The sequence below is a fragment of the Canis aureus genome, chromosome 4 (genome assembly GCF_053574225.1).
Source record: "Canis aureus isolate CA01 chromosome 4, VMU_Caureus_v.1.0, whole genome shotgun sequence".
Taxonomy (NCBI): Eukaryota; Metazoa; Chordata; class Mammalia; order Carnivora; family Canidae; genus Canis; species Canis aureus.
In genome coordinates, this window is record NC_135614.1 from 48,369,405 (window position 1) to 48,382,336 (window position 12,932).

General features: G+C 35.0%; 1 protein-coding gene across 10 annotated transcripts in view; it reads right to left on the reverse strand.

Annotated features, from left to right (window-relative positions):
* The window catches only part of LOC144312683 (uncharacterized), a 2,041,845-nt gene that overhangs the window by 1,548,123 nt on the left and 480,790 nt on the right, over positions 1 to 12,932 (reverse strand). For 2 of the 10 annotated variants that reach the window (XR_013378227.1, XM_077895608.1), the window contains one exon: positions 8,594 to 8,684. The exons of the other annotated variants lie outside the window; for them this stretch is intronic. The gene's annotated coding sequence lies outside the window, so the exon portion shown is untranslated. Of the gene's footprint in view, positions 1 to 8,593; positions 8,685 to 12,932 lie in introns of those variants that run through there. 10 annotated transcript variants of the gene reach the window in all.

Here is a 12,932-nt window from a genome sequence, read left to right on the forward strand (position 1 = left end):
AACAGGATAAGAATTTTCAGAACTAGTGGAAAAAGTGGATTCAAGCATATAAAATATTAGAGGGGGGTGAATTAACTAAGGAGGCTGATTACATTTTTTATTACTTTTAGTTTGAAACACTGTAGGTTCCTTGATGTCTGTTTTTTGGTTTTGGGTGTTTGTTTTTGTTTTTGTTTTTGTTTTTCAGATTTAAGGAAACCCTTTCCTGGAGCTATCTATGACTTACAGCAATTTGATAAAGTATAACCTTGTAAACAAAGATGAAAACATTTACTTTTTCTCCCTGATCCCTCCAGAATACTTTTGAGTATTCTTTTCATGGCAGTATAGTTATTTGAATAAATTCAATAATAATCTGCTTTCCTTGTAAAAGGACACAGTCAGAAACACTGGCAATATTACCAAGGCTTTTACTGAAATTGTATTGCAGGTAAATCTGATGACCGATTGTGCTTGGCTTTCTGGTCTCAGAAGCTTTCAGAGTTCATCCTGAGATTTATGAAAAGTTCCAGCAAAGCAGTCTTATAAAGACTTTACACGTCAATAACTATTCTTGCTACATTTATGTGAATCATCAGGCAAAGTTTAATGCAAATAATTTGTGATTATCTTTGGTTTAAAAAAAAATGGGTAAAAGTGTAAAGAGAAAAATTATGTTTGCGCTTTAGTTCATGCTAGATTTTAATCCTATTAAATGATCTTGTGTTATTCACCTATGAACTGGACTGGATCCTGAATTCTAGTTTCCTCAAACATCTGCCTATGACTTTTTAAACTAACACTTCCAATTTCTCCTACCCTTCTGATTTGGAACCACCGAGAACAAAGACTGCCCTGAATCTTCTTGGAAGGGACTATACCAGGTCTTCTTCAATATCCAAAAGGCAGCCAGATTTCAGGGACTTGAGGACTTATCTCATAGCTGAAGAAAGCTGTGCCTGACATATGGTCTTGGGTCGATGTTGGTGACATCTGAATCAAATTGATGAGGAAGAAAAGTAGCTGACATTGAGGTAGACTGCTTCCTCCCAAAACTAAGGATCGAGACTTTCTACTTTAACTGACACAAAACTCTTCCTTTTCTTCTTTCTTTCCTTTATTCTAGTTTTGGAATAGAAAAATAATGCCATAATCTGTATCTCCCAGGCCACTACTAACAGGGATAAACTTTCTGTTTGATCTAGCACCAGAAACTCCAATTGGTTACCTATAACCAGTTTCTCTTATGATCTGTTACCCTGCACTCAAAGGAAATACAAGTGGCCTAACTCCTCATGGCAAGGTTGTGGAAAAGACCCTTCTAGGAAGATATAGTACCTCACAGAATGTTTTCCCAGTTCTTCTGATATCTGGTTTGAAAAGGCCAATCAGGAAATTCCAGATAATGGATTATTAATAACCAGACCTTGGCTGGAATATCAGTGCTCCATCTGGTTTCATTTTTGTCTGTAGTGAATGTTATTTTCTTTTTTTAAAAAAAATTTTTATTTAAAAAAAATATATATTTTATTTATTTATTCATGAGAGACAGAGAGAGAGAGGCAGAGATATAGGCACAAGGAGAAGCAGGCTCCCCATGGGGAGCCCGATTTGGGACTCAATCCCAGGACTCTAGGATCACAACCTAAGCCAAAGAGACACTCAGCTGCTGAGCCACCCAGGTGCCCTGAATATTATTTTCAATGGATATATGAATGCTTAGAATGTTGTTGAATTGGAGGTCAGTGCTTATTGGAATGTTTAACTGTCCCTATTAGGATCCATAATAAATCAGAAGCCTCTTATTAGTCTGCCCCACTAAGCCTTCATAATGGCCTTAAATGAGAACTTCCAAGAGGCATACATGACTCCGGGTTTGCCTCCATAGGGAGACACTTTCTCTCCTGTGTCAGAGTAATTGTCAATGAATGCATGATCAGAAATATCTCCCCAAAATTAGGAGAGGTAGCCAATTCCATAACTAAAACAGTAGAAATCCAACCACCTGAATCTTTGGCTAATGTAGTTTTGAACAATCATGTAGTAATAATCCTACAGATAATGAGAAACTGGGGAGCCACAAGAATTACTTCTTGTAGACTCTTGCTTTATTAGGTGCCTTTTATAAAACATGTTCTTTATCTAGAGTAATGTCTTCTAATCTCTATTTCACGACATGTTAGCAAAGAAGAAACAAGTCTTGCACAAATAGTGCATGTGTAATTCACATACTTGTGAAAGTTTCTCAATTGTTGAGTCACACATGATGTTAGTGACTTGATTTCCATGGAAAGAAGTAATGTCATGAAGATAATCAATCTTTCTTAATTTCGAAAGCTAATTGATTTACCTCCCATGCTTATGTTCCGCCACTTAGGCACTCTAGCTATAGAAGGAGGGAAATCTGGGGAGAAGGTCTCCCCAGCAACTGTTGTTAAATTAATTAAACAAGAAGACCAAGATTGAGATAGCTCTAATGTTATAATGACCTTAGTAAGAAAACCAGAACCTAAGCCTAGAGATGCCTCAAGGTTATAAAATTGAAACCTAAGGAAAGCCAATCACAGTTAACAAGATTTTAAGCTATAGTCAATCAATAATTTCCTTATCTTATTTCCACCTTCTCTCTATAACAATCTCTCTCAGAGCTGATTTCCATGGGGAGCTCCTGATCAATTCCCGTTTGGCATTGTTCTTTTCAAATACATTTTTGGTCAAATAAATTCTTTTTTAAAAAGATTTATTTATTTATTTGAGAGAGAGAGAGAGAGAGTGAGTGAGTTGGAGGAAGAGAAGAGAGAGACAGAGAGAATTTTCAAGCAGAATCCTCACTGAGAGCTGAGCCTGATGCAGGGTTCAATCCTAGGACCCTGGGATCGTAACCTAAGCCGAGATTAAGAGTAGGATGCTTAACCAACTGAACCATCTAGGCACTCCTCAAATAACTTTTTTTTAATGTCAATATGCCTCAGTTTATCTTTTAAGAGTGGTAAATCTTTCATGTAAGCTTTCAAAGTGATATAAGCTAAGAGTATTAAACTTTGATTCATCACACAATCACACTTAAGAATTTTACTTGCAAGAGATTCAAAAATATAGAAATGAAGAGGCATGTGAGGTAAAACAACAAAACAAAAACAAAAAATAAAACAAAAAACAGAGAAATACAAATACTGTATGATCCCTTATAAGCAGAATCTTTAAAATATAACAATTTAAAAATTTCTTTAGAACCACAACTTCATAGATACGGTGGGCAGATTGGTAGAGGAATCAGTGATAGGAGAAATGAGTGAACTGTTTGCAAGGGAACAAGGGACGTGGTAAGAAAAAGAGACATCTGAGGTAAAAGGAAATGTCCCTTGATATTTCTAAGGATATTCCCTCTGCCATGCCTTAAACCACATCAATTTGGCAATGCTTTCTCTAGGTAACAATAAAGCAGAAGCCTACGCAAAGCCATCCTGAGAATCTCTTCATTTAAATTGTTCAGCTGTGTTCATACTCTGTCCCTTGATGGCTACGAATAGAAAACATCCCTTGCTATTATAGACCACAACAAATTCTTAGGTATTATAGGAATGAGTCCAGTCTTTCTGCCCCTGCTATTATATCCTGAATAACTTCATCTAACAATGTTCTCTGTTGACTACAGAGGCAGTAACAAATTTAATTTCATTACTTGATAGAAAACCCAGAGTTCTTTGCCACATTTCTTTCTGTAGTGTTTTATGTCCTCAAAATAACACAATACTTTTCATACCATAAACAATCTACTGTGTAATATGTAATATGCAAGATGATAAGCCAAAGCAGTAAGTATGTCCTTGTATACATTTAGTTTCTAGAGGTAAGCATGTCCACAAGAGTGGCTTAAGGTGAGAGATAAGGACAGCCTAAAACTTCTAAACTTCACATTTGTGTAATGCAATAAATAGTTTTTAAAATTGCTAACACCCTGCCCAGGGATGATCAATCACCGCTAACCTGCCTACAACTTAGTAAATTATGAATCTGAAGAGATTACAACTGTCATCTTCATCTCTTACACTGGTAAAAGATTCATATTTCAAATCTGGACTATCTTTGCATATGATTTGGTATTATATTGTCCTGCCACCAACTAATCATGATTGGGAAGATGATGAGTTGTCCAAAGGCAAACATGCATTTTCCTCTTATCACAGCAGCACAGTTCACTTTAGTAGAGTTAAGGTAGCATCAGTTTTTCCATTATAAACTCCTGATTTCAAGAGGTTATGTATATTGTGAAAGTTTGCAGTGAGAAGAAATTTGTCCTATGCAAGGTGTTCTGGAATACTTAATAAAACTAAACTAAAAATCTTATACCTGTAATTGTCTTTGAGTATATTTTTGTGACTGAAAATTCAGTAAACTATTATTTCCATCTTAAAATGGTATTGTTTTCCCTCATCATAAAACGTGAGATCATGTATAATATGAGGTTTTGGGATAAACTAGTTTTGAACAAACCAAAGTCAAACAACCTATCTTTCCCACATAAGAGTGAATGCATGACCCAGTTTTGACCAATCAAATCACTATATCCTCCTGACTATAGTGGATGTTCTGGGATGAATCTATGATAAATGCTGGCCAATGAGAATAAAGCCCAGGAATTTGGGAATGAGTCTAGCAAGGTGTCTAGACATGAACTTTAGATAAATTGATGCTGGATCTTCTTTAGGTATTTTTCCACCCAGAGAGTCGATTCTGGAACTGACAAATATGATAACATGGAGCTGTTGAGGTAGGCCAGCACAGGTGAGACACACATGCCAGAGAAAAATCTAGCTCTAATGATATCATGAGTCCCTAAAGCTACATTTTCTGCATTCAGTTCTACCCAAGGAAGTTTTAGTTGTATGATCTGATAAATTAAATTCTCTCTCTCTCTTTCTCTTTTGTTAAGCCACTGAAGTTAGATTTTTCTGTGACCTAAAGCTAAATGTCTCTAAATTGATATAGCCTCCTAATCCATCTCTTCCATCTTGGCCCTAGGCTCTTTAATCAATCCAAGGCTTTCTTATCAGACTAATCTCCCTAGAAACATACTTCAACATGTCATTGTTTAAAAACAAGTAGGGGGAAAATGTGCCACTCCTAACAATGCCCATCACATCAAGTCCAACACCAGAATATGAAATCTGAAGGCTTTCTTTGTGTCTCACAAAACAGACAAGTTCATCTCTCACTATGTATATATAAACCAGTTAGACACTGCTTCTTCCTCTCTTTGCTATGTGCGGGTTTTTGTTTTTGTTTTTAGAGAGAGTGTGGGTCTTTTTCTTCTTCTTTTTAAAGATTTTTTATTTATTTTTGAGAGAGAATGAGAGAGAGAGAGAGTGCATGCCCGAGCATGAGCAGGGGGAGGGGCAGTGGGAAAAGCAGACTCCTCACTAAGCAGGGAACCCCCTATGCAGGACTCAATCCCAGGACACTGAGATCATGACCTGAGCCAAAGGCAGACACTTAACCCACTGAGCCACCCAGACACCCTCCTTGTTGGGTTTTAATTCCATGTTTCTGCTGATGATATTTCCTTCTCCTGGAATGGCCTTTTTATTCTCTCCACATAAGGAAATCTTTCTTAAATTTTAAGGATCATATTATCTTCCAAACCTTTTTTGGATACAGTCTAATTTCATCTGTCTACATATTATCTATATTTTGGCACTATTTCCTTACCTTTCCAGATAATGGCTTTCCTGAATTCAGTGACCATGTTTTAATAATTAACTTAAATCCCTATATTAGGGAAGACTCACAGGCTGTAAGCAAGGGAGAAAAACATTTTATGAGGGTTTCAGGATGTTTCAGGGAAACAGTTGTGACAACCCCAAAACTCTGATCCCCTTTGTGTAACTATTTAATACTCTCTTTGGACTCTTTTCTTTCCCACTTCCGTTTCCTTTATGAGGGTTTCAGGATGTTTCAGGGAAACAGTTGTGACAACCCCAAAACTCTGATCCCCTTTGTGTAACTATTTAATACTCTCTTTGGACTCTTTTCTTTCCCACTTCCGTTTCCTTCTGATTTTTTTTTTTCTGTCTTCCATTCTATTCTATTTTATTCTCTCACTTCTCTCCTCTTTTTCTCATATACATCTTTCTCTCTCCATGGAATATTCTCACCTTTTTTGTTGACTGCTAGATGACAGTCAACCCATAAGGAAAATAATTGAGTATACTAGTGAACTCCAACTCCAAATTCCTGAGATATAATTCATGTTGTTGCTTTTAAGTCAAATACTTTTGGTTCAATCAGATATAGACAGTGGGAGGAGATGGTGTAAAAACAGTCACACCCTTATAAATTATAGAGATGACTTTTGAGAAGAAAAGTGGTGAAGTAGAAACTTCTGTAGACATCTACTACAATTTCATAAACAAAATAGCATATTATTTTAACACATAATTATTGATAGGAGTTTCACAAAAGATATAGGGGATGACGTAAACCCTAAGGAATTAGGTTTATATAAATGGATGGAAAAGTCTAAATAAAATGGATAAGAAACTGGATTCATGCAAAGGAGACATATGAGTCTTTCCTAGTATCTAAGTCTTATCTTTAGATAAGACTAACACTGATTATGTCAGGGTCAGAGTGACATACATAGTTAAAGATGGCACATTTTCCATGTCTGTAAATTTAAAAATGTTTTGAGGTTTTTCAGTTAAGATGGAGTAACAGGAACTGGACTTACTCTCAACCTGAAACAAAAACATTAGACAAAATGTATTTTAAGATTATTCTCAAGTATTTTGAGAATAGCACATATCCTCACTACTCATTTATTTTCCTTTCTTCATTATTCATATAGATTTACATGAAATGGACGAACTGAAAGGAAGTGCAGAGAGAAGCTTTAACAAAGTGAAATTTATATTTTGATTAATTATCACCATAGCCAATGGTGATGAGGGGCAAGGGCTTATGTGACCCGAGCAGATAAATCAAGTATATGAGGAATAGGGTCATTAGATTGCTGATAAGGAAATAGAAATACATTTTAAGATTATTCTCAAAATACTTGATAGCAGGAAACATAGTACAGTAATCCCCGAGGGCCAAAGATCAAAAGTACTTAGCCATACAATTGTACCATCTTATAATACTTGGAGTTCTCAGGCCATGACCTGATGGTTGAAACACTGGAGTTGTTCAATGATATTCTGTTCTAATTTTGTCTACATACTACGAGAGATGGAGCTGAGAGTTTGGGGAGATTAAGGCAGCTAGAGTTTACAAGGCAGAGTATAGGAATTATGTATAGAGAGAACTCTGGAGATCTCACAGGTTGGGAGGAGTGGCTGTGCTTTCCAGAGAAAGTGGAAAACCTCTTAATTGAGACACTGATTTGAGTAAGAGAAAGTATGTTCACTGACCACTACAGAATTTAAATAAAAATCAATAATATAAAAATATATATATATATATATAAAAGAAATCAATAATAAAAGAGATATTTGGATAATCCCCAAATATATCAAAACTAAATAACATACTTCCATTTGCATCAAAGAAGAAATCAAAAGAGAAATTAGAAAATAATTTGAATTCAATGAAAATAAAAGCACAGCATATTAAAATACATGGAATGTAGCTACAAATAGTTCTTAGAGGGAAACTGATATGACTAACCACTTGAGGTAGGAAAAAGACAGGTCCAAATAAATTACACTGATTTCAAACTTAAGAAGCTAGAAAAAGAAGAAAAATTACCTCTCCCAAAAGAAATTAATGAAGATTAAAGGAGAAAACAATAAAATTGAAATCAGGAAAGCATATAGAAAAATCAATGAAACTAAAAGCTAGTTCTTTCAAAAGATCAACAAAATGAATAAACCTCTAGCCAGAGTAATCAAAGAAAAAAGGGAAATGACCCTAATTAGCAGTATCAGCAATAAGAAGAATGGCATCACCACAGATTCCACAGATATTCAAGGAATAAGGGAATAGAATTACTATCTATGCCAATGCCAATAAATTCAACAGCTTAGACACAGGGTCAGTAAACTTTATCCCTACGTGCCATCCCCAAACCCCAGAATTAAGACTGACTCAGGAAAATCACCACAATCAGCCACAAGCTCATTGTAGGTGCATCTTCCCACCACTTGAACAAAGGAAATAGTGTACAGGACATAAGACAGAGTCAAATAAACAACTGGAAACTAGCTATGAAAAGTTAGGTCTTAAAAAAAAAAAAAAGTTAGGTCTTCTATGGCAAGAAAGATACTGGAAGGAGTACATATTTCTTCAACCTCATATGCCAGGCACCATTCCAGTGAGGGGAAATTATAAATAAATAAATAAATAAATAAATAAATAAATAAATAAATAAGTCATTGTTCAGGAAGGTCATCAAAAAGATGTCACTGCTAGTTGACCTGTGAGCTCCATGTGGGCACTCAGATGCTTCTTACCCCCTCCCAGTCTTTGGAATGTGGGCTCCACTTGCCTTTCCTACTCCCAGAGGCTTCACCAAGGATATAGACTTGACATACTGATGTGGTGCTGAGAACATCTGCATGGTATACAAGAATGAACTTTGATAAGGATGTGCAAGGATCACTAGTCTTACTGCCGTCCAAAATAAGCATTGTATGGAGCCTTTGTGCTTACTTGAAAAATACATTTTTCCTCAAAACAACCAGCTGGAAATTTGTGTAACATGCCTTTTTAAAAAAAGATAAAATGAAATATTATAAATACAATGATACTATTAAGTATAATATTATCTTCTACCAATATTTTGTCAGTATTAATAATACCTGTGATGTATAGTGATGCTCTTGTATACTCATACAGCTTGCACACCTGGTCAGGGGACCCTGATGGTAAACTCTGGGGTTCTAGATTACAGAGTTCAAAATGACAGATCTGGTCAAACAGTTGTTTTTCTGTTGGTGACAGTCCAATTTCATGAAGCCTATTTAGTCACTTGACAGAGCTGGACTTAGCACATATCCTCACTACTCATTTATTTTTCTTTCTTCATTATTCATATAGATTTACATGAAATGGACCAACTGAAAGGAAATGCAGAGAGAAGCTTTAACAAAATGAAAATTTGTATTTTGATTAATTATCACCAGAGCCAATGGTGATGAGGGGCAAGGGCTTATGTGACCTGAGCAGATGAATCAAGTATATGAGGAATAGGGTCATTAGATTGCTGATAAGGAAATAGAAAATGCATATCTGTCTTGAAATAAAGGCTACACATTCGAACAGTGTGTAAGTTAAAGTTATTAATAAAAGCACTATTATAGAGACATAGCCCAGAAATTAGTGAGCAGAATAATGGAAAAGTGCCAGAGTAATAATATCTAGAGTTAAGGTTACATTGCTTTTCTGAAAAATGGAAAAATAAAAGGAATCATAATTTATACAGAATTTAAAAAACAAAACAGAGGAGCATAGAGGAAGGGAGGGAAAAATAAGATGAAATCAGAGAAGGAGACAAACTAAGAGACTCTTAATCGTAGGAAACAAACTGAGGGTTGCTGAGGGGGGAAGGTAGCTGGATGGGATAACTCAGTGATGGGCATTAAGGAGGGCATGTGATATAATCAGCACTAGGTGTTACATACAAATAATGAATCACTGAACTCTATCTCTGAAACTAATAATATACTATATGTTAATCAATTGAATTTAAATTTAAAAAGTAATCATAATCTAGATAAATATATGTAAATTACTTAATTAGATAATATGATGTGGAGATAAATGAAAAAAGAAAATTGCTTACAAAAAATATAAAAACAGTTCCCTTTTAGCCAAAGATTTCATAGTCTTCTTGTTTACAAAATAAATATTGACTGTTCATGGTTGAGCAGTTGAGTTACAAATATTAAAAACAAACAATAATAAAGTTACCCCATATAACAAAGAGGATAAAGCTTAAGAATACTTGTAGTCCTTTTTCTGAGGAAATAACCCAGCAAGTTTTATAGAAATAAATATTTATTTAGGTAATGAATCAGGAGTGTAAGAAAAGCCCAGAAGCAGAAGAGGATACAGGTTTTCTGAAAAGCAGCAGTAGTAAAGGGCTATAAATAATGTAGACATCTGTAAAAATCACAATAAAGAAAAATACAAGGTACAACAGAAGATAATGAAATACTGAAGAGGGAAAGATGAATCTCAGAGATTGAAAAAAGGGAAGTTCATAAGATATACATATCACTGTAATAAATAGTAATAATTGATCTTTGAGGGAGATTGGTCAGATTCATGAAAGGAAAGAAGAGAGGAAGAGAAGTAGGGAGAAAAGGGGAAAGGAAGGCGGGGGAGGGGGGGAAGATGATCAAAACACCAGTTCTGAGAAATGACCTCACTAGAAAATATGTTCCCATCTCCTCCCTCTGTGAAGAAGGCCTCGTGGCCAAAGCAAAGCTTACAATTCAACAGTATGTTGGTAATTAGTTGAAATGTTTAATTTAACGGTTTAGTAAATCCAGCTAATAGTTTATCTCAAGTGTGTGATTAAGTTATTCTTGAGGAAATTCCTTTTTTTTTCTGTTGTTCCAATCTCAATTAAGATTTCTAACATGGCAGTCATTGTTTCAAAAATATCCTAATCCAGAAAAAGAAATAAGATTGATCTGTATCTTAATCCTTGTTTGAAAATCCTCTGTGGATGAATCAAAATTTAAATACACAAAAATACATATCAGAGAAGTATGAAGAGCAGCAAAACTTGATTTTTACAAAATCTTTGAATAAGAAAGACTTACTATTTCATAAATCCAGCAGCCCTAAGAAGAATACTGATAAACTTGTTTACTTAAAATATTTTAAAATTCCCACTCATAAAAAAAGTCTTAAGAAGATAAATGAAAATTAGAGGGAAATATGTTTAACAAGCGTGATACACAATAGCCTACTTCTAATTAATTAGAGCTCTAAATAATTGGGGAAAAAAAACAGGAAAATAAAATAGACAATTCCACAGAAAAGTATATATAAACAGCTATAAGTAGTTGGATTAATATTTAGGCTTGCTCATTGTGAAATACAAATACACTAAGATATTAAAATTAAAATTAAAATTAAAAATACACTAAGACGGTATTTTCACTTTGCAAACAGGCAAATATCAAAAAATGGGTAACAATTTGTTAGTGAGATTAGAGAAAGAGAATCAGGCACTCTCATGAATGTTGATGTTAATATAATTATTAAAATGTACTTAGAATCCACATAATCTTTGGCCCCACAATTCCAATTCTAGGATTTTATCTTACAGATTATAATGAACTATGAAGGTCTAAGATTTTCCCCTACTTTAATTGTTTGAGACAACAATTAACCTGCCACAGTTTCATGGATATTGGTGTGAAAGAATATTGGAGACTCCTGAGCCAGAAAATGAAGAACTTTATCACTCATGAGATAGCAAGAGGCCTGAGCTATCTATATGTTTTCCCTTTGTCCTTTCATATCCCACAAAGATAACAGGGGTGGGACCTGGGGGATGCTGCATGCCTAAGAGTTTGCGTAACAGCTGAGGAACCAGGAGTTTAGGAATCTGAATTTTTTATGCTGACTACTAAATCTGCTTTCTTTCCACAGGGAGACACCATCTAGCTCTTCCTGTGGAGGTGAGAAAAATCAAGGCCATTCCACCTCAAGTTTAGCATTAGCACAAGTACAGCCATCTTAGGCCTCTGTGAATAAGAGCTGAACTTTACAGGAAAAACTGCAGAATGTCCTGGGCAGAGAATCCCATATCAGAAAGACAACAGAGCCCACGCCCATGGTAGAAAGTCCCATATTAGAATGAGAACAGAGCTCAATGCCCTTGAAAGCCCCATATCAGAATGTAAATAGAACTTGAGAAATTTCTCCACCCCTTCTGAAAATCCCCTAGACCAGCCCATAAAAAACCCAGCTGTAACCCATTTTAGGGTCCAAGTCCCTGCTCCGCTCTGTCGGGTATACCTGGACCCAAGCTCGAGCTTGCTAATAAACCCTTGTGCGCTTGCATCGGTGTCGGCTCCTTGGTGGTTTCTTGGTTTCGCAATCTTGGGCACAACATTCTATGGTCGCTTGCCATAAACCTCCTTGATGAGTTAGTCCAAAATAAAATAGTAGTTAGTGCCCTTGTTCACAAGATATGTGGAAAAGTAACAGACTCATGGAATATTGCTACCTAACAGATATCTCACACAAAGTTTTATCTATGAGTTACTTTCACTAGAGGTCTGTATAATGGTAAACCATTAGAAATATATAAAATATCCATTGACCAATAAAAGTACTAGTGAGCTTGCATTTGCTGATATATGAATATATAATAAAGGCAGGCAATTGGTGTATCTTTTTCAAATTGTATTCTCTAGAACTTAAATTCATTCATATAATGAATTAAAAAATGGTAATAGTATAGCATCTAGGGGAAAAACTGCACAGCTGGGGGTATGTGGGAAAGAAAATTTATTTTTATGATATATTTTTGTGCCTTTTGTAATTTGTCACATGTACCTATTCAGAAAATACATTATCTTTTAAGAATATTCAAATGTACTAGTCTATTCTTGACCATGAATTTATGCCCAGGCAGGGCCCCACTCTGTGATATATATATTCCTGATAGAGAACAAGATGAATGAGGCTCCTAAACCACTCAGTATAAAGTAGAATCCCTACCAACATTATTTTCATTATCAGTACCCTAGTTTTCTTCTTATAAAACACATCACAAATGTAAATAATTTATTATTTATTATATTATGACAAGAAAGTAAATACTGAGTTCTAACATATAACTGCTATTTTTTGTGCAATTATAAGAAGAGATTGATCAGATTAATGTGAGGCTGAAGACCATAATTGGTACATATCTTCATCAAGAATTATCCCTACTCAAAAAAATAAATATAAAATAAAATAAAATAAAATAAAATAAATAAAAT